Source organism: Prionailurus viverrinus, chromosome B2, assembly GCF_022837055.1.
Source record: "Prionailurus viverrinus isolate Anna chromosome B2, UM_Priviv_1.0, whole genome shotgun sequence".
In the NCBI taxonomy this organism is placed as follows: domain Eukaryota; kingdom Metazoa; phylum Chordata; class Mammalia; order Carnivora; family Felidae; genus Prionailurus; species Prionailurus viverrinus.
The window spans coordinates 16,385,419-16,408,599 of NC_062565.1; the positions used below are offsets into that span (position 1 = coordinate 16,385,419).

The window sequence follows — 23,181 nt, forward strand, 5'->3', positions numbered from 1 at the left end:
TCTCAGACCCCCCAAGACTAGATTAGGGGTGTCTTTACATGCTTCCACAGCATCGAAGACCAGCACCCATCACAGTTCATAGTGCACCAGGTGAACGCTGACATTTTAAGATCTGTCACCCGGGGCGTCTGTGAGGCGTGCAACTCTTGATCTCAGAGTCATGAGTTCAAGCCCCAGTCAGTTAAGCGCCTGACTCGTGGTTTAGGCTCAAGTCATGATCTCACAGTTTTGTGAGTTCGAGCCCCACGTCAGGCTCTGTGCTAGCAGTAAGGACCCTTTTTGGGATTCTCTCTCTCTCTCTCTCTCTCTCTCTCTCTCTCTCTCTCTCTTTCTCTCCTTGCCCCTCCCCTGCTCATGGTGTCTCTGTCTCTCTCAAATTAAATACACACACTTTAAAAGAACAAAACAAGGGGCGCCTGGGTGGCGCAGTCAGTTAAGCGTCCGACTTCAGCCAGGTCATGATCTCGCGGTCCGTGAGTTCGAGCCCCGCGTCGGGCTCTGGGCTGATGGCTCAGAGCCTGGAGCCTGTTTCCGATTCTGTGTCTCCCTCTCTCTCTGCCCCTCCCCCGTTCATGCTCTGTCTCACTCTGTCCCAAAAATAAATAAAAAACGTTGAAAAAAAATTAAAAAAAAAGAGAACAAAACAAGACAAAAAACCTTTGCCTAGACTAGTCCAAGGTTTCAAAAAATAATAAAAAGAAGGTTGAACTAAAATCTCTGTCACTCTTCCATTTTACTACAACCATCCTTGAATGCAAAGAGCTGAGTTTGATTCTTTTTTGTCTAGGACCTAGCCCCATCTGGCAGATAGTAGGGTCAAAAAAACCACTTTTGTTGGAGGAATGAATATACCTCTTCTCTTCACTAAGTTAACCATTCCAATTTATTTGTGAAATCCCGTTTTGAGACCACCCCCACCCCCACCCCCACCTTCTTTGGATTATCTCTAGCTCCTTAAAAAGATGGAGGCCAGTCCTGAGAAAATCACTTTAACCATGACCCATGACCTGATAAAGTGCACCGTGTTATCTCCTGCTCGGGACACCAACCTACCCTTCCAAGGTGATGGGGTTTTGCTCAGTTTCCAGCGCACTCTGTGCGGGATCCAGTGAGTTCACAGTACTCGTCGTGATGATTGTGAATTATGAGCAAGACGGATAGCGGACAAGGATGCAGCGGACGGCATGCTTTTGGATTGGTAGGCCCCCTCCTGTGCCTTTCTGTTGTAGATGTTGAGGATGATCCTTTATTACTCATAACCTTTGTTATTTGAACCACGAAGATGATAGAGTATTCTGAAATGCCATGGACAATAAGTAATCACGGTTTTGATAACTGCTACAAAGCATGAGTACTTCTTTGAGCTCAGGGACGATTTCTGGTCATCTTTGTCCTCCAGCAGCGTGACCGCCACAGGCAAAGATATCCAGGTGTTGACCACGTCTCACAACCTGTATTGTAACATCCTGGCTGGGAACCGTCATCATCTCGCCCCTGTGTGAATACAACAACTTCTTAATTGGTCTCCTTGTTACTGCCATTCATCGGCCTCTGTGATGATTAATTTTATACAGCAAATTGGCTGGGCCACAGTACCCGGGAAGTATTTGGGCATTTGGTCAGGCAGTATTCTAGATTTACCGTGGAGGTAATTTTTGGATGAGATTAACATTTAAATCAGTAGACTTGGAGCAAAGATGGTGGCCTTCTGGGCCTCATCTAATCAGTTGAAGGCCTTATGAGAAAGACTACCCTTCTTCAGAGAAGAGGGAATTCAGCCAGCAAACTGCTTTCATACTCAAACCTCAATTCTTTCCTACATCTCCAGCCTTCCAGCCAACTCTAGATTTTGGATTTGCCAGCCTTCACAATTGCATGAACCGATTCCTTACAATAAATCTATTGTATGTGTATAAATATCCTACTGATTCTGTTTCCCTGGAGAACCTTGACTAATACGGCCTCCAACAGTCTATCTTCAATGCAGCCATCAAAACAACCTTTTAAAAGCTAAGTCAGGAACTGTCTACCCTTTGCTCACAACCCTCCAGTGGATTCCTATTTTACTCGGAGAAAAAGCTATGCCTCCTACAAAAGCCTCTATGTGATTTGTCTACCTGGTACTTCTATGGTCTAATCTACCTTTACCCTTGCTACTCTGCTGCAACCACACTGGCCCCTTGCTACTCTTTGAGGTTCAGATTATTTGTACTTGCTATTGCACTGCCTAGAATATTCTTTCCATGGAAATCTGCCTGGCTCTCTCCATCTCTCCTCACTTTCTCAAGGAATTCTTCCTTTAATCACTACTTCAAGCACACACACACCCTCCTCCAACTCTCCTTGTCCTCCTTAGGTAGACATATTTTTCTCCGCAGCACTTGTCGCCCCCTAACACGTTCTATCATTTACTTCTTTCCTGCTGGCTCTCTCTTGTCATCGCTGTCATGGAGGCTGCACGAAGGCAGGGATCTTGTGTTCCCAGCCTCCTAGAGACCTTCAGGAAATATTGGACAAACAAATGGATGAATACTTTTTGCCCTCTCTGAAAAAAAAAATTACTCTCTAAAAAAAAAAAAATTCTTCTAGTGTCTCCATTTCAGCAAAACAAAGCAAGACAACAAAGACCAACCGTGAACCTTTTCCAGGGTTCCATTCTCAGTCCTCTGTCCTTAGCACTCTGTCCTGGCTTCCTGGGTGACTTTGTCAAAACCCAGGGTTTCAGTCACAAGGCACGTACTGATGGCGTCCATGGACGTCATGATCTCTGGACAACCCTACACATCCCTCCCCTACACTTCATAAACATCTCAGACTCAGTGTTTCCAACAGCGAAGCCATTGTCATTCCCCTCAACCTACCCTTCCTGGGTGTTGCTGGTAGGTGACACCTTTGTCCACCCAATTCGTTCCAGCTGGAAACCCACGTTCCCTTGTACGTCTCCCCACCTCCTCATCCCCAAATACACATTTGCGTGACGTTCTTTCAATTTTACCCCCTAAATCACTCTCAAACCCATCTTCAGAGGCCCAGTTAAGACTCTCACCAGTTTCTGTATGTAGTACCACCTAACCCCTAATGGCCCTTCCTTCCTCTTGTCTTCTCCCTACCCACCTCCTTGATCTTCCATGGCCGCCAGAGGCAGTCCTTCCAAAGTGCAGACCAGATCTTGTCACACCCCACCTTAAAAAACCGTCCCTCGGCTCCCCACAGCATTAAGAAAGAGAGTCTAGGGGCGCCCGGGTGGTTCCGTCGGTGAAGCGTCCGACTTCGGCTCAGGTCATGATCTCACGGTTTGTGAGTTCGAGCCCCGCGTCTGGCTCTGTGCTGACAGCTCAGGGCCTGGAGCCTGCTTCGGATGCTGTGTGTCTCTCTCTCTCTGCCCCTCCCCTACTCACACTCTGTTTCTCTCTCTCTCCACTCTCTCTTCAAAAAAAAATATTAAAAAAATAATTTAAAGAAAAGTAGAATCTAAACTCTCTTATGATCCCAAGCCAACCTGGTTTGCCCCCGCAACACCCCTGACCTGTACATTCCCCATTCCAGACAGATCGCAGGTCCCAAAGCACCGCCTCATCAGGGTTTCTTGCCTTTATTCATGCTGACGCTCCTGCCTGGAACACGCATCTCCCTTTTATTTACACAGCGAACCTGTACTTAAGACTTCACCTTGAGTGACTCCCCCGTCAGGATGATTTAGAAACCCTGTCTCTGAGTGTGCACAGCATCACACATATAGTACGGCCAGCACCTGGCATCCATTACCCTGAATTGGAGCTGATTTACTTACTTCCTCCGTCTTCCTCAACTTTACGTTTTTTTTTTTTTTTAAGGGCAAGGAATATATCTTTATGAATTTTTTATCTCTCATGCTTAGCTCAGTTCCTGGCATAGAGTAACTGTCCAGTAAATCTTATTTATAAAATTTTTTTTTCAACGTTTATTTATTTTTGGGACAGAGAGAGACAGAGCATGAACGGGGGAGGGGCAGAGAGAGAGGGAGACACAGAATCGGAAACAGGCTCCAGGCTCTGAGCCATCAGCCCAGAGCCCGACGCAGGGCTTGAACTCACGGACCGAGAGATCGTGACCTGGCTGAAGTCGGACGCTTAACCGACTGCGCCACCCAGGCGCCCCCAGTAAATCTTATTTAAATGAACTAACTGATTATCTTGTCCGTTCCCAGCATAGCATAAAACTAAATAAATTGTAATTAAAGGCAATAGATGGACCGTGACACTCAGGGCAGCTTGAGATGAACTGAGAGCGAGGGCACTTCCCCCGGGAGCCTGGGGAAAGGATTCTACCATGGATAGAGTAAGGGCTCCTGCCATATCTCCACTAGGGCCATGGGTCAGAAATGGCAAGAGTGATTCAGAGCTCGGATGGGGGTGGCCAGTGACAGTGGGGGAGATGGAGAGAAAGGAATGGTTTGGAGCAGGGAGCTGTGTCTGTGTGACAGAAATGACAGTTCCCATTATCAAGAAGAATAGTAGGGATATTCCAAAGTGGGGGTGGGGGTGGGTAGAGAGAACAGGACCAGTGGCCTCAGAGAACTGGAATGTTTGCCACAGAGAATGTCTGGTTGATGCCCCAAAGACCCTTTTGGAGTAATGATAGGAATGGACAGACTCAGATTCTCTTGGTTCTTTCTTGAGGGCGAAAGAGCCAAAGATTCCTTTTAAGGTGTGCAAGGAAGGTGCATGGATTAAGTGTCTACATAGAATGCACTTTCCAAAGGCAAATCCATTGAGCTCACATCTTGCTCTACCAGAGGAAGAAGAAGCAGAAAAGAAGAAAGAAGTAGAAAAGGAGAAAAGAAGTAGAAAAGTACGTGTAAATGGGAGTGAAACACTAATTGTCCAAGTGGAGGAGTGGGTATAAAGTCGTGTGATCCACTAAAAATGGGGGTGGGATTACCTTCTCGGAGTCACTGACCACATTTTTTAACACAGAAAGGTCAAGAACAGAGCTCTATGCCCCACGACTTCCTTTCGGCTCCACAGCAGATCAATAACTCCCCTTGAGAGCAGTGTCCCCACATACTTCCAAGGGGTCTGACCATCACACTGCCCTCATCACAATCCAGCCTTAGTCGCAAGACTATTACAAGCGACCTTATCAAATGACCAGCTGAAATCTGATTCCACTTTGTTTATGGCAGTGGATTAGAACCTCTGCAAAGGCGAATGGGTAGCTATCTGGATAAGTCTCTGAACCTCTGTTTTACCCAGAAGAGCTAGGGAATTCTTCTAGGAACTTTATATATTCAGATTTGAAGGGTTTCACTGATTTTTTTTTTTTTGAGGTGTGTAAACCAGTTATGTATGGCATCGATCAATGTAGCCAGCTAATTAAAAAAGAAATTAGGAGAGTTTAACACAATCTTCTTTATTGTGTGTATTTTGGTTCATGATTTCCCATTCCAAGGACAACCAGTAGAGTGAAAATAACAAGACTTTGGAGCCAGATAGATGCATTCTGTGGGGCAGCTTTTCTGCTTGTCAGCTATATGAACCCTAACCAAATTGCTGAACTTTGAGCCTCAGTTTCCTTATCTGTAAAATGTGTATAATATAATATGCATAATATTATGTATAATAGTAATTAATTGTGTTATTACGTGGGAGGCGCCTGGCTGGTTCAGTCGGTAGAGCATGAGACTCTTGATCTCAGGGTTGTAAGTTTGAGCCCTTTGTAGGGTATAGAGATTACTTTGAAAAAAAAAACAAAAGCCTTAAAAACTAAAAAAAAAAAATTAAAAATTGTGTTATTGTATAGATTAAATTAGATATAAGTTCTAAAAGAATCTTGGTACATCGAAGTTTTTTAATTAGTCAATTGTAAAAAAAAATTTTAAACTATTGACATCTCGTCTGCATGATGTTTGGGTAGCTATACAATTCAGAATCCTCACTTTGCCATGATGATCTGGATGTTTTCCCATTTCAATTATCTGGCCATTCTATATTCTCTGTGTGCTTATACTGCATACATTTACTGATATATGCCAGGCAAGAGTCTAGGCACTGAGGGTACAGGAGTGAATGAAAGAGATTACGTCCATGCTCTCATGGAACCGATGATCTAGGAACTAAATGAGGTCAATTTTGGAACAAGTGCCGAAGACTAGCATTGATTTCATTACCCAGAAATAACATTTATCTGCAGTTAGAGATGAATGCTTATTTCTAACACCTGGATATTCTTGACTGACTTCCCTTCTATCTTGTGTCCATTTTCCTCTTGAGATGTTGTGTCCCTTTTCCAGCGTAAAGATGGTTCATCTTTATGGAAAGGACAGAAGCAAAATCGGAGATGCATAATTCCATCTTCCTTGTTTCCTATGGTAATACTCTGCCAGGTTCTACACAGTATTTGTCCTTTGTTCTTCTTGGTGCCCTGGACAGAGTTTTCAAAGCTCCTTTGGCTTCTAACCCAGCTCACCCAAAGAAGAGTCCTGACACTTACTGGTTTCACTCCTTTATGTTTGTCTTTTGTAGCAAGTCCTTTAAAATCTGAATTTAATAATAAATATCTAAGCTCATCAGAGCCCTCCTGGCTTGTCATATTGGTTGATGCAATGCCAATCTCTTTACTTTATTTTGTCATGCATCCTCTCTCTCTCTCTCTCTCTCTCTCTCTCTCTGTCTTGAGTCATATACCCTTTTAGGTCTCTGGCTAAAGCACTGAAATTTTGTATTGGCCTTCCTAAAATCTGAGCTCATAAGGATTCTTTAGACCTGTGCCAGCTGATGTTAGCCATATATGCAATACGAATTCTCCAGATCTCCTATTTAAAAAAGAAAAGCTGAAACAGGTAAAATTAATGATATGTTTTATTTAACCTAATACATCCCCAACATTGGCATTTTAATGTGTAATTAATAAAAAAAAATTGTTAAATTAAAACAATTTTTTAAAAATATTAATGAGGGTGTGCCTGGGTGGGTTGAGTGTCCAGCTGTTGATTTGGGCTCAGGTCATGATCCCGGGGTCTTGGGATTGAGCCCTGGATGGGGCTCTGCTCTGAACATGAAGCCTGCTTAAGAGTCTCTTTCTCTCCCTCTGCCCCTCCCCCCAACTCTCTCTGTCTCTGTCTCTCTCTCAAAAAAAAAAAAATTATTGAGATATTTTACATTCCTGTTTTTGCATGCTAAGTCCTCAAAACCAGGCATCTATTTTGTACTTACAGCACATCTCAATTCAGACTAGCCCTATTTCAAGCATTCAGTAGCCACATGCCCCTACTGGCTACCATATTGCCCAGCATCGCTGTAGACCCATCATGCTATGCACGCTTCCTTTTAATATTAAATTAATCGCTTTACATCAGTGCATTTAGTTTGTAAAAATTTAGCAAAGGATAGAAGCCCCTTAAGATCTACAACTGAGCCAGTCTGAAGTAGTTGGACAGTATTATCTGTTCAAATCTCATGACTTTTGTTTCCTCGCGTTCTCATAATTTGTATATTAATGTACCTGACAATATCATCTGAAATAATCATCACCTTAGTGGGGGTGTCACTAACCGTTTCTGCCTCTCTCTGCTCTCCATTGCCTTTCATCTTCAGTGTCTTAGCTTGTCATTAAGATAAAAAGATAATGGATTAATCTAGCCTTAAAAGATATCAGGAAAACAAACAAATTGGAAAATGTTTGATCTCATGAATAAGCAAATACATGCAAAATAAAAGAACGATTGGGAGCTATTTTGCCTGTTAAATTAGTGACTTATTTTTATATTTTTTAAATGTTTATTTATTTTTCAGAGAGAGAGAGAGAGAGAGCAAGCACCCAGGGGAGAGGCAGAGAGAGAGGGGGGAACAGAGAATCCGAAGTAGGCTCCTCACTGTCAGTACAGAGCCAGACGTGGGGCTCAAACGCACGCACCATGAGACCTGAGCCAAAGTCTGAGGCTTAACGGACTGAGCCACCCAGGCACCTCAGTGATTTATTTTTAAATGACAGCACCTGGTGAGGATAAACCTTGTAAACCCTTTCTCACACACCATTGTTGATATTGTCACATCCTTTGAAGAAAGCCCTTTGACAGTGTGAGTCAGTGATGTTAAAAAAATCTTCATTCCTGTATATCATCCCACAGGAAATTTGTTCTATAGGAATTGCCAGGGATATTGACCATGAATTCACATGGAATGCTTACTCCAGAATTATTTATAAAAGCAAAAAGTGAAAACAACCTCAACGTCCAAATGGAAACGAGATAAGTAAATTACAGCACATTCATTGGGCACCGTATTAAATATGGAGTGCAATTAAGCTCATGAAAACCTTTCAGCAGGAAAAATATGAGAATGGCACGTTAAGTGAAAAGCACACAGCGAAGTTTTATACACATAGAAAAATCTATTAAAATCGTACGCAAGTCAAAGAAAGATACTAGAAAGTAATATTTAAAAACAAAATCAATGGGGACACCTGGCTGGCTCAGTGTGTGAAGCATGTGACTCCTGATCTCTGGGTGGTGAGTTCAAACCCCACATTGGACGTTGGGATTACTTAGAAACAAAATCTTAAAAAAAGACGAAAACAATGATTTATTTGGGTACTAGGATATAGATGATCTTTTCTACGCACCCATGCCCCATGTATGTATACATTTTACAAGTTATTCATACGATGTTAAGGTGCTGCAGAAGCATTCAGTTTCCAGCAGCCCAAGAAAGGGCCTCGGTCGTGTTCCTAATGAGCTGTGAGGCCCGAGCACACAGAGTGCTTCTTGGCCTCAAGTTTCTTCTCTACAAAATGAAAAACAGAGCGAAGTGACCCTGTGAATTTTCCAGCTCGAAAAGTCTATGATTTCACAAAAGCATGGGCCAAATGAGGTGGAGTGCCAACCTGGGTCCCTGTTTTCCTGTTTTCCTTGGGGACTGGTGGACAATGGAAGATATTTCAACAAATTCAAATCCGTGTCGTTGAAATAAGAGACCTAAACGTGTGTGTACATCAGCCTGTGTCTTCCTTTCCTCGCGCAGGAACAGTTAGCTGAGAATCACACTTGAGAACAACATTTCTTGGGGGTGTTTTAAGACTACTGCCGGCGTTATGCATCCGTCTAGTGGTTTCTATGATTCCGTGTTTCTGCGCTCTTTTTTTTTTCTGATTTGGTTATCAAAGCGCGGACATTGTCAGGACGATGCGTAGAAGTTCCGTGTACAAAACGGTAAAAAAAAATACCGGGCATCATGAGTTTTAAATTTTCAACGTTTATTTATTTTTGGGACAGAGAGAGACAGAGCATGAACGGGGGAGGGGCAGAGGGAGAGGGAGACACAGAATCGGAAACAGGCTCCAGGCTCTGAGCCGTCAGCCCAGAGCCCGACGCGGGGCTCGAACTCCCGGACCGGGAGATCGTGACCTGGCTGAAGTCGGACGCTTAACCGACTGCGCCACCCAGGCGCCCCCATGAGTTTTAAATACTAAAAATAGGGGCCATGTTTGACTACCAATTCGCAAGGTCTTGATTCTGTTGAGTTGTAACACAAATTTGGGTTTTCACGCATGACTTAATTTATTCAAGAGATGGTTCCGTTCCAACCGATTTCGAATGTCATGGGCGTCCGCGGACTAAAAAATAAAATAGGAATGTTACCTCGAGGGGTTTACAATTTGAGGAGGGGTGTAGAAGGACACTAACGAAGCCAACAAATAGATAAAGAAACAAAAAACATCTACGATCAGTGTGAATAGAAGGTGTTAGGGGTCGCAAAAAGACTACTAAAAAAGGACTCTCCTTTTTTTTTCCTGAAGTTTTTATTTAAGTTCTATTAGTTAACATACGGCGTGGTGTTACTTCCAAGTGCACCGTGTAGTGATTTGACATTTCCATAGGGCACCTGGTGCTCATCACGACAAGTGCCCTCCTCCCTCTCGGTCACCTGTTTCACCCACCCCCCACCCCTCCTCTCTGGTCACCATCAGTTTGTTTTCTAGAGCTAAGAATGTCTTTCTCGGTTTGCCCCTTCCGCTCTCTTTTTTTTTTCCCTTTGCTCACTCGTTTTGCTTCTTAAAGTCCACATAGGAGTGAAATCATATGGTATCTTCCCTTCTCTGACTTATTTGGCTTCGGATAATACTCTCTAGTCGATCCGTGTCGTGGCAAATGGCAAGATTTCATCCTTTTTGTGGCTGAGCGATATTCTATTTTACATATATATTTATATGCATATGTATTTATATATGTATGTGTATGTGTGTGTACGTGTGTGTGTGTGTGTGTGTGTGTGTATACACCACATCTTCTTAATCCACACATCAGATAACGGACATCTGGGCTGCTTCCCCATCTTGGCTATTGTACATAATGTTATAAGGAACATAGGGATACTTACATCTTTTTGAGTTAGTGTTCTCATATTCTTTGGGTAAATGTCCAGTAGTGTAATTGCTGGATCATAGGATAGTTCTGGTTTTAACTTTTTGAAGAACATCCATACTGTCTTCCAGAGTGGCTGCACCGGTTTACATTCGGTGCAAGAGGGTTCCTTTTTTTTCTCCACGTCCTCACCGACACCTGCTGTTTCTTGTGTTGCTGATTTTAGCCATTCTGACGGGTGTGAGGTGATAACTCATGGTAGTTTTGATTTGTATTTCCCTGACGATCAGTGATGATGAGCATCTTCTCATATGTGTGTTGGTCGTCTGTATGTCTTCTTTGGAAAAATGTCTATTCATGGCTTCTGCCCATTTTTAATTGGATTATTTGTTTTTTGGGGTTGGAGTTGTATACGTTCTTTATATATTTTGGATACTAACCCTTCAATGGATATGTCATTTGTAAACACATTCTTTCATTCAGTAGGTTGTCTTTTAGTTTTGTTGATTGTTTCCTTTGCTGCACAGAAACCTTTTATTTTGATGTAGTTTAAATGGTTTATTTTTGCTTTTGTTTCCCTTGCCTCAGGAGACACATCTAGAAAGAAGTTTCTATGGACCATGTCAAAGAGCTTACTGCCTATGCTCTTCTCTAGGATTTTTATGGTTTCAGGAAAAGGACCCTACTTTAGACTGCACGGTTAGGGGGTGCTCTCTCTGAATAAATGACCACCATTACTGAGAGAATGAGGGAGAGAGGGAGCCAGCCAGATAGAGGTGGCAGAAAAGATCCACCGACAGAGAGCAAGCAAGCACAGACACTCCTAGGGGCGATAACTGACGTTGTTATCTCCCAAATAAGCCATCACTTCTTTAACGATAAAAAACTCATGTATTAGAATGTAGTAAAAGCAGATTCAATATATATTTTGGTCTGTTTTTACGCTCCATCGTCTTGCTCCCTTATAGGGATATATATTTGCCAATAATAACATATTTTAATTATTCTTCATAATATTTGGCAGGGATAGGCACCTTTCATTATTCTTTCTTCAGAATCTACTTGGTTATTTTTCCACTACACTTAAAATTACTTCATACAATTGCAAAAGTAATTTCCTCTGGTGTTTCTATTGAGATCACATCAAACTTACGATTTAATTTTGAGGAAATTGAACTTTACACTATTGAATCATCCTACCCACGAATAGAGTACATCTCTCCATTTGGACAGGTATTGTTTTTAATTATTCAGTAGTATTTGAAAGATTTCTTTATAAAGATCTATTACATTTCTTATTCTCTTTATTTCTTGCAATTTTACAGGCATTACAGTGATTTTTCTAATAGATTTTCTAACTGATTTCTTGTATAAGTAGTTAATTGATTTTAATATGAACTTCATAGCTTATGGAAGTTCATTTATTGTTTTTAGGGTTTCCAGATAGACAAATCATAGAATCTATAAATGCCAATATGTTTCCTTCATCTCCTCCTAATTTTTACTTCTCATTTCTTTTTTCTGCCTAAATGTACTTATTCTTCAGAATAGCATTAAACAATGGTGATGATTCTGGACACTCATATGTTTGTGACGAACGTATCCATCTAGGGGCATCTGGCTGGCTCAGTCCATACAGCAGGTGGCTCTTAATATCAAGATGGTAAGGTTCAAATCCCCACTTTGGGTACAGAGATTACTTAGCCAATATCATCATAGAATGTAGGAAAATGACACAATGAATTTTCATGTTGGCAACACCGTGGTAAAATTTGGAGCTATCCCTGGTACAAACCCCACTTGGTTGTGGTGTGTATTCTTTAAAGATGGACCTTGACCTTATTAACTATTATTTTATTTATGACTTTTTTTAAGTGTATTCATTTTGAGAGAGAGAGAGAGAGCATGAGTGGGCGAGGGGCAGAGAGAGAGGGACAGAGGATCTGAAGCAGGTTCTGCAGTGACAGAAGGGAGCTCATGTGGGGCTCAAAACCACAAACTGTGAGATCATGACCTGAGCCACAGTTGGACGCTTACCTGGCTGAGCCACCCAGGCGCCCCTTATTTATGACTTTCATCTTGCTTTCATAAGGTATATCTGTTATCAGTGATAAGCTAGTTTCAAAAAACTTAGACAAAAAAGTTTTTCCTCAATGCTATGAAATACTTTAATGATGTGAAAATTGTATGTCCTCCAAATTTTGGTAGAATTCAACTCCAAAACTAACGGGGCTTGAAACATTTTTGCTGGAAAGCTGACTCGTTAACAACTTCGAAAGGTTTTAACCTGTGGTAATCGGCCTGTCTTCATTTTCTAACATTCCTAGGATCAGTTTTGGTGGTTTTGTTATTATAGAAAATAATCAATTTGTCCAGACTTTCAAAATTTATTTTCACAGAGTGAGACAAAACTTTTATGTTTCAATTTCTTTACTATTTGTGGTTATTTCTCACTATCAGTTTTTTTGCATGTGTATTCCTTCTTTTATAGATAGTGGTTTTTTTTTCTCTCTTTCAAAAGGCTAGTTTTTGATTCATTTTTTCCATGACATTGCTGTTTTCTAATTGACTGATTTCCACTTTCACCTTTGTAACTTCTCTATATTGTTTCCTGCTGGTTTGTACTATTTTTCTAATTTTTTGAGGTTAAGTAGAATTGTGTGCTTAACAGATTTATCATTATCACGTAAGCTTGGAGAACTTTCTTTAATATTTTCCGTTAAGCACTAGTGACATATGCTCTCAACTTTTAACTGAAAATGTCTTAAACTTTATTTTTGAAGTATAATTCTTCTGGATTCAGAATTCTAGGTTGAAATTTTTCTTCTTTCAACCCTTTAAAGATGCCAGTTCTTGGGGCATCTGGGTGGCTCAGATGGTTAAGTGGTCAACTTTGGCTCAGGTCATGATCTCACAGTGTGTGAGTTCAAGTCCTGCATCGGGCCCTGTGTTGACAGCTCTGAGCCTGGATTTTGCTTCAGATTCTCTCTCTCTCTTTCTCTCTCTCTCTCTCTCTCTCTGCCCCTCTCCCACTTGCTTGCTCTTTGTCTCTCAAAAAAATGAATAAATGTTAAAAAGATTAAAAAAATAAAGATGCCAGTTCTTGGTAGGCTGTCTCATACTGTTTTTAATGAGAAGTTAATAGTCATTCTTACCTTTGGAAAAATTTCAGCCATTATAATGTTTCTGATTTTTTTCTCTACCTTCAACTCTCTCTCTGTTCTTCTGTGGCTCTAGTTATACATATGTTTTATGCTTGATATGTCTCATGGGTCACTTCATTTGTAAATCTTCTTCTGTGTTCAAATTTAGATTTTCTGTTCCCCTCCATTAAACTTACTGTTCCCTCCTGTATTTTCCTACCTGCTGTTCAACTCACCTAGTGAATGTCTCATTTCCGATTTGTTTTTCGTTCCAGATTTTCCATGAATTAAATTTTTATGGTTTTGATTTCTCTGCTGAAATTTCCTCTCTCTTCCCTCAGTGTGTTTATGCTTTCCTTTTAATCCTCAAACAGATTTGTAATACTCTTTGGAAGTTTTTATTCATAATTCCACCACCAGAGTCATCCCAGATCTGTTTCTGTTGACTTGTTTTGCTCCTGGTTATGGGTCACATTTTCTTGCTTCTTTGTATGTCTAGGGACCCTGTATTGCACGTTCGATAATGAAGCCGCTATGCTGCATAGAGTCCGGATAGTGTTTCATCCCTTTAAATAACGTTGAGCTTTATTCTGACAGGCAGTTAATTGACTGATGAATGAACATGACTTTGGCTTCACTAAGATGGCTCTAGCATGGCACTTACTCTATGGTTAGTCTAGCCCTACTGTGTGTGTGTGTTTTTTAAAACAATCCAATGATTTTAGTACATTTATAGAATGTGTCACCACCACCACCACAGTCCAATTTAAGAACATTTTCATCATCCCCACATGCTCCTTTGTGCCATTTACAGTTAATTAAAGTTTCTATCTTCAGTCCTAGGCAGACACTGACCTGCTTTCTGACTATAAATTTGCCTTTTCTAGACATTGCATATAAATCCAATGGTTTTTGTATCTGGCGTCTTTCACTTAGCGTATTTTTAGCTTCGGACATTTTATAGCATGCATCAACAATTCGTTCCTTTTAATTGCTGAATGCACCATTTCCCTGTATCCATTTAGGTTTATTCAATCACCAACTGATGGACATTTAGATTGTTTCTTTTTTTTTTTTTTTTGGCTATTATAAATAATGCTGCTGTGAACACTCATGTACAAGTCTTTATGAAGACCTATGTCTTTACTGGTCTTGGGTAGATTTCTAGAAGTGGATTTGCTAGGTTGAATGGTAAATTTACGTTTAACCCTTTAAGAAACTGCCAGAATGTTACCTGAAGTAGCTGTACCGTTTTCATTCCCACAAGAATACACGAGGTTTCCTGGTTCTCCACATCTTTGTCAACACTTAGTAGTATCTGACTTCTTACCACAGTCGTTTCAGCGTGTATGTAGGGCTAGGTCACTATTGCTTTTTGGTTTTGTTTGGTTTTGTTAATGTTTATTTATTTTGAGAAAGAGAGAGTGAGCAGGGGAGGGGAAGAGAGAGAGGGAGACACAGAATCTGAAGCAGACTCCAGGCTCCGAGCCATCAGCACAGAGCCCGATGCGGGGCTCGAATCCATGAACCGTGAGATCATGACCTGAGCCAGAGTCGGAAGCCCAACCGACTGAGCCGCCCAGGTGTCCCTAGATCGCTATTGTTTTAACACACATTCCCCTAACGGCTAATGATACTGAGCAAATTTCTATGTACTTATTAGCCATTCATCTATCTTTGTAAACTAAAATGTGCATTCGAACATTATGCTCACTCTTTAGTTCACTTGTTAGCCCTACTTTTTTTTTTAGTTATTAATTCCAGTTAGTTAACATACAGTCTAATATTAGTTTCAGGTGTACTGTATAGTGATTCAACACTTCCATACAACCCCTGGGGCTCGTCATGATCTCCCTCACCTAGTTAACCTCATAACCCCAAACTCCTACCCTCTGGTAACCAAAAGCTTGTTCTATAAAGTTATGAGTCTGTTTCTTGGTTTGTCTCTTTCTCTCTCTTTCTCCCTTTTTCATTTTCTCCCTTTGCTCATGTGTTCTGGTTCTTAAATTCCACATATGAGTGAAATCATATAGTATTTGTCTTGCTCTGACTTATTTCACTTAGCATCATACTCTCTAGCCCCACAAATTACAGCGGTCTTAGAAGCCCTGATCTCTTGACATCTGTTTCCTCCACTAAGCAAAACCACTGCTCTCAATCTGGGTTAACTTCCTTGTCCTATAGTTTAGAAAGTGCCCCAGGCAGAAAGCTGAAGTGAATAGAGGAGATATCTGCATTCATGTGTTTTCCTTCTTTTAAGAACAGAAGACCTGCCTGGTATATGGTCTGACGTCTGAAAACAGCTAGCTCATATCTTTTGTCTTTTAGGTAGTTAAATCCAATAGCTGTTATATGGTCATGTCCATAACCAAAAGTTCCATCTTTATTTCAGAATGTTTATGTATTTACTTTGGGGAGGGGAGGGGCAGAGAGAGGGAGAATCCCAAGCAGGCTCCTTGCTGTCAGTGGGGAGCCTGACGTGGGGCTCAATCTCACGAACGGTGAGATCACGCCCTGAGCCCAGACCAAGAGTTGGATGCTTAACGGACTGAGTCACCAGGCACCCCAGAAGTTGCTTGTTTTTTAACACCCAAATGGTTATCTCAGAAATTTTACTCTAAATATATATATGTATGTGTGTGTGTGTGTGTGTGTTTATTTATTTAAACACACCTTAAACTAGTCTGAAGTTTTATAAAAACATTTTGAAGACCTCAACTGCTTTTCATTTTCAAACAAATAATGCTCTCTCCTGGGGAGATTTTTAATGTTTCCATAAAACAATAATACATATCACTTTCCAGCTGAAGTTTTCACTGTTCTGGGACAACTAAGTAATGACTTACAAAAGCTTGGTTTTTTTTTTAGGTGAAGTTTAAACTTATGAATATGGATTGTTTTTGTTTTGTTTTCTATTCTAACTGCTTCATAGAAACAGAAAATGCACGCTAAAAAAACCTCTCCCTGAGAAAGCAGATTGATGCACAAAAGGGCTGCAGTTCACATTTAAGAGGCTATTAAAAAGGAAAATAGAAGAAACCATCAGTAGCCTCATTGATCTAATCATAATGCAATTTTTTTTTTTTTTTTTGCTGTATCTGACAACGTTTATTTATTTTTGGGACAGAGAGAGACAGAGCATGAACGGGGGAGGGGCAGAGAGAGAGGGAGACACAGAATCGGAAACAGGCTCCAGGCTCTGAGCCATCAGCCCAGAGCCCGACGCGGGGCTCGAACTCCCGGACCGCGAGATCGTGACCTGGCTGAAGTCGGACGCTTAACCGACTGCGCCACCCAGGCGCCCCTAATCATAATGCAATTAAAATGTAAATATAGTCTGCCAGAATGGGATTATTTGTGAATGCCACATTAACAGATGGCAATGACTACAGATCAAAACACACTTTGTGTGCGGGTCTGGAATAGTGGAATGCAGAGAAGTGTGTTTGAGTCTGTACTTAGTGCGATGGATAAGGACATTTTTTTTAACCTTTGTGCCAGATGTCACTACAGGGATTCATATCTAAACATTTTGCAGCTAACGTCCTAGAAAATCCCAGATCAGCCCACAAAGTGGAGACAAGTCAGTCAAATTCTCAATACAAAGGCTTTGAGAGATTCCAAATTAGGATCTCGGCTAAAAAGACTTTGCCTATCCTCTCTTGAAGCCAAACAAGAAAGACAATTCATGTCATTTCAACTGTCTGCAAGAAAAAATGACCTGATGGAATCCTAACTGTCCCATTTACATTCTGACAAATAACTCACCCTACCCACAAAGACTAGATATCTATGTATGTATCCATTTTATTTATCATCTATCCGTCAATGCGTTCATATCAATAACATGATTTAGTCTAGCATTTCTGCCACTGTAATTTGTTAAAGCCGTTTGAGTTAATAACTTGAAATTCTTTATCATTTATTTTTGTTAGTGATTTATATTTGAAACTTTTTTCATTCACATGGAAAAATATAAGCATAGATTCTACCCTTTGTTTCGTATCTCTAATCTCAAGGGGCGGGACAAAATTATTAAGATACAGTTAGTTTTGATTCATATCCCTATAGAGGAAATGTGTACTGTAATACAATTTTTAGTGGCGACTAGACAGGGTCCAAAAATGAGTTGAAATCACTGTCCAATAATTAAATGATCATATCTTGTAAATGTGAAACATGATGAAAGGTGGCAAAAAAGATTAGGAACCAGGAAATCTGAATTCTAATCCAAGCAGGACAAGATCAAATTAAGTGATTAAATCTTCGTTATCTCCATTATGTTTTTCATCTAAAACTAAGGGCTTTTATCGGAAAGATCACTGTGGAACACATCTCCAAGAACTTCATTTTATGGCTTGCAACCCAGACGTTTGCACAGAATATTTAATAAGCACCAGAGGGTGCTGAAGCCAGCCCCGGAAGAGCCACACCTTTCAATACGCCTTTGCTTCTCTCTCTTTCCCTCCTTCTTTTTTCTCAGTGTGCTTTCTGAGCACGTAATGTATCTGATTGCTCCTGCAGAGGGCATTAAGATCAGTTCAAACCACAGCTATGTTTTACCATTATTTATGAATCCACTAATTCTCAAGTTTTTCCTGCTTTCCACAATGATTACAACTAGACTTGGTAGGCTTCTAACATTTCTTTTGTTTTCCTTTGGCTTAAAACTTGTCTGGAATTTTTTTAAAAAAAACATTTCTCTTAGCTGTTCTTGTTGAAAGCACATTTTCTTTGTAACACATAAATCTTCCCTATTTGATGCTGGGGACAGCTACTATACACACACACACACACACACACACACACACACACATTCAATATAATATAATATTATAATAGATAATATTACATTGCAGTTTGGTCTCTAGCATGATTCTTGTATCTCCACTTTCAAAAAATCAGATGATGCACACCCTTTCCTGAGTTACTCGGGAGGGTCACCATTTGAGCTGACACCACATCCCTGCAGGAAGCATTCACACAGTGTCACTCTCATTAGTAATCGCATAGAGTTTCTAATATTAGTAATGACATCTTCGCGTACAGCACTGTCTGTTTTGTTAGATGATTCTAATACACGTCTTCACTGACTCTGCCTCTCAAAGCTCTTCTGAAGGGGGCATGGCGGGCACTCCTCTTTAAGAAGAAAGAAAAGGAAGATCAGAGAGAGTGAACCACAGCGACTACAAGTAATGGGATTGAGGGGAGAACCCACGTTCTACAGCCCCTGGTTCAGGACTCAGTCCAGGGGGCCATCTTGCCTCTCTGAAGAAACAGCCATTTCCTTCGGCCCTGAATGACAGTGAAAATCTCAGTGGACATCTCCATGAAAATACCTTGTTTCATATCAACTCACACGCGATCAGAACTCTTGCTCCTAGTTGGAAGAATGATAGATCTCAGAGTTGCCAATGATCTGCTAGCCTTCTGATTGGTATACTGATTGTGCTGTCTTTTTACTTCACATCCCTGAGGCGTGACGTGAGGAAGCCATTTCAGAGAGTGATTTATATATATATATATATATATATATATATATATATATATATATTTGGCTTTTATTATTATTTTTTATTTACATAAAAGGCAAATTTCAAAGAATGGGGGAGAATGGTATTCCAATGTGATCCGATTTCCCTTTGACTTCCCTCCATGATGAGTTCCTAAAAACAGATGTCCAAATTTCCAAATACCTGCTTTAATCTGCATTTGAAATGGTTTTTCTCTTTTGCATGGTTTCCGATTGTTAATACGGGAAGTGCTTGAGTTTGGGGCCCCATGTATGGGCTAATTCCCAAATCTTAAGGAGTTGGGAATAAATGACAAAATAATTGGATTATTATTCTGGGAATAATAACATGGGGATTATTATCTGGGGAATCAAGTTTTGGGAGAAGAGCTGTGAGGTATTCCATCGTTTCTATACCTTGGTTTTCAATCTCGATCACAATCTCAGTCTCTTGGCAGGTAAAAAAGCAGCTTTTCTTCTTGCCAGACTGTCTGGCAAAATACGTTATCGTTATCCAAAGAGAAGAAAAGGATTTTAAGGTGAGTCATCAAGATGTTAGCTCCCATGTTTTATGACATGAGAAGAACCAAAGCTGCACTTTGACAAATATAAGCTCTTACCTTAACACACGTGGGTTAGCACAACGGCATCCAAAATAATATTCACATTTTCACATGTTGACTTTAGTGAGGGAGCGCTTTGGCATTGGGGTATATTTTTGTTGGCTCGAGAATCTTCTGGAAGTCCCCAAATACTTTCTTTTGGATTACCTCAGTTCTTTTCTGCAATAACAGATTGGAGAAAGCTCACAAGCCAAGCTAAACATATGTACAATCAGAATCATAAAGTGGCCCGTACATTTGGAGTATCAGCTCGTACCCTGACATATCTTTGTTGGCCGGTGAATCTCACCAAACTACCATCATCGCTTTTCCTGATGTGTAGCCAATGGAGTCATATGTTGTTTGCACCTATATGTGATATAGTCTTTATTTGGGATTAAATAGCATTTACAAGAAGAAGGAGAGACGGAGAAGGAGGAGGAGGAGGAGGAGGAGGAGGAGGAGGGAAAGAGGAGAGAGGGGGAGAAAGGAGGAAGAGGAAAAGAAGAAGCTTTGATGCAAATGAAAACAAAGATATGTTCATGTATTTGATTATTAATCTCTTATGTAAATTTCTGACATTGTGGAGGAAGATCTGAAGTAATTGAGAAGGAAAAGAATGTGAGAATGCTTCCAGTAGACTTAAGCCCAGAGTGTGGCCTCGCACTGTTTCATATTAGAAAATGGAAATTGTCATGGATGGAAATTATATGGTTGTTTATGAAGTACAGGAAACACTGAAGATCTTTCTCATGTCTTCATACTAAAACATCTATTTATAATTATTTGTTAAGAAATTTAAAGAACCATAGTCATCTGGAGAAGCTGACAATTAGAGCAAATCTGTAGGTGATTATTAAATACCTAGCACAAACAGAGACGTTTTTCTCTCTAAAAATATTGAGCGCTTATAATTATAGTTTACAGGAATAAAAGCCTCTTTCTTCTTTGTAGATGAAGACTCAAGTTTGTGAATCACTGCAAGTGTATATGCCAAGAGAATAACTGAATTTATCTTAATTTTAAACACATATGTTCAGCTTATCCAATGGTGGCCTGGTAGCTGGGAGAGAATTTTGATAAAGAACAAGGGAGATAAATATGCATTGAAATGGGCTCAATTTTTCTGGGACCTTGGAAAAATATTTATCCATTTTAAGCCTCAGTTTCCTTAACTGAAGAAGCATGCAAACCCCATGGTGCTTAAAAAAAAAAAAAAGAAAAATGAAATGAAAAAAAAAACATGTAACGTGTAAAACATGTAAAGTGCCTTGCACACAGTACTTTTCATTTTAATATTTATTTATTATTTCAAAAATGCTATTCAATAATTTGAATGTATAGTGGTGTTGATATAAAACGTACTGAACGTCTACATGTTCAATTTCATAGAAATTTCCAGTCCTTTTAAAGAAAATTCATGTGATATCTTTTGAGCTTTCTTTTTTTTTAATTTTATTTTTAAATGTTTTTAAACTTGTTTTTTTTAACATTTATTTATGAGAGACAGAGAGAGAGTGCATAAGCGGGAGAGGAGCAAAGACAGAGGAAGACACAGAATTCGAAACAGGCTCCAGGCTCGGAGCTGTCAGCACAGAGCCCGATGCGGAGCTCGAACCCACAAACCATGAGATCGTGACCTGAGCAGAAGTCAGATGCTTAACCAACTGAGACACCCAGGCGCCCCTATTGAGCTTTCTGTCTTGTCTTTAATCTTAATTTTTATTCTATTACATAACTGGTACAAAAATATTTTTTCCTTGGAAGGATTAAAACATTACTTGTACGTGACCACTGTTCTGAGAAAAAGCTAACATCCTTTCTAAACTTCTATTTAAATTTTGGTTTTGTTCACTTGTGTTGCAAGAATACATTTCCTCTTTCTAAAGCATTAAAACATTGCTTGTTAGCAACGCTGTTAAGGGAGGCACTCATTCATCACCATGGTGGGACAAGAATAACAGTAACATTAAAAGCAGCAACAAGAGTAATGCTGACCTGGCTGCCCCATCCTTTCCAGACTTACTCCTCCAGAGGATGTGAAACAAAGATGTGTTACCTACGTGGTGGGGACAGCATTGGTCCACATTTTTAAGTCAAGTGGAGCCCGTCTCTTAAAAGGTTATGAGATTGAGGAACCGGTCTTTTAACTCCCTTCTCTGGCTCTGGCCATTATGAGGTTATGAAGAACTAAACTCTCTTGCGGAATGTCCCCGAAGCTTGGACTGAAAGGGAGAGGGGACATGCAGGGGGTAAATGTGATGGGAGCAAGACCTCAGCAAGCCTGTTTGCTTGTGGACCTAAGCCATCGGCTCTGTTATAGCCTTTATCCATCATAAAACTGACATTTTTGTCCCTGTCTACATATTAATTTGTTCTTGACTTGCTGGGCCCATAAAACCCGATGAATGCTCACCCCCCAATGCCTTTGCCATGATCCCCAGCTCTTCAGCTATGAGTTGTATCATTCCATGACTTTTCTTGTGCTTCTACATAAAGACATATGACTCCAGGGGTGCCTGGGTGGCTCAGTGGGTTAAGTGTCTGACTTCAGCTCAGGTCATGATCTCATGGTTTATGAGTTCAAGCCCCACATCACGCTCTGTGCGGACAGCTCAGAGCCTGGAGCCTGCTTCAGATTTTGTGTCTCCCTCTCTCTCTGCCTCTCCCTCTCTCTCTCTCTCTCAAAAATAAACAAACATTAATTTTTTTTTTTAAAGACATGTGACTCCAAACATCTGTACTCCGTTTGGTTATATCTTTTTATATTCTACATATAAACTGTACCTATTATATGAGTTTTCCTGCTACTGGTTACTTTTATCTCAAGCTAGGCCCTGGAGATCTATCCCTCTGTTTAATACTTTCCTTTTTAATCATGCTTAGCATTTCAGAGAAGGAATATGCCCTGGTTTATTCAGCATTATTCCATCGAAGGAGAGTTAGGTTTTTTATAATTTTTCAACATAGAAAAAACAATCACACATTATTTTGGTTCCCGTTTGTCTATGTGTTTCTCTCTGTGTTCCTCCGTATTGAGCATTGATATGGAGAAGGAGGGACACAGACTGCATTTTGGGTTTTGGTGAAAACTGCTAAATTGTTCTTCTCAATGGCTGCATCAACTCAGACCTCACCAGCCGTGTCTAAAAACAGCTATGGCCTGTCTCCATAGCCCTATCCACACTCGATGCCATTAGGCTTTTAATATCTACGTACCTAGGGGAAAAAAATCTCATTTTAATTTTCCTTTTCTCATTTTTGTTGAAGGTGGACATTTGTAATATATGCGTTGGCCATTTTTTTTTTTTTCTGTGAGTTTCTTAGTCTTACCTTTTGAACATTTTCCTACTAGGTCTTTTGACTTTTTTTCCTTACCGGCTTATAAAATATTTTAAATATGTTTTAGGTGAGTATCTTTTGTGAGATATCTAAGGCAAATCCGTTCCCCAGCTGAGTTGTCTTTCTTAACATTTTAATGTTTTTATGTTGAACCAAAGTGTGGCATTTTGATGAACTTGAATTTTTAGTTCTTGCTTCTTACCTAAAAAAAAGGCTTTTTCTACCTCAGTGTCATAAAGATAA

The 23,181-nt window shown here is 40.3% G+C and overlaps 1 long non-coding RNA gene across 3 annotated transcripts; it reads right to left on the reverse strand.

Annotated features, from left to right (window-relative positions):
• Window positions 1–967: 967 nt before the first annotated feature.
• Window positions 968–21,752, reverse strand: LOC125166221 (uncharacterized). Of its 3 annotated transcripts, XR_007152401.1 has the most exons (4): window positions 21,595–21,752; window positions 19,615–19,776; window positions 19,412–19,485; window positions 19,114–19,148 (listed from the first exon to the last, which is right to left on the reverse strand). It is a non-coding gene; the product is annotated as an uncharacterized LOC125166221 (long non-coding RNA). The 3 variants fall into 3 exon arrangements; XR_007152400.1 differs by lacking the exons at window positions 19,114–19,148; window positions 19,412–19,485 and adding an exon at window positions 968–1,494; XR_007152402.1 differs by lacking the exons at window positions 19,114–19,148; window positions 19,412–19,485 and adding an exon at window positions 9,463–9,591.
• Between the last annotated feature and the right edge of the window lie 1,429 nt (window positions 21,753–23,181).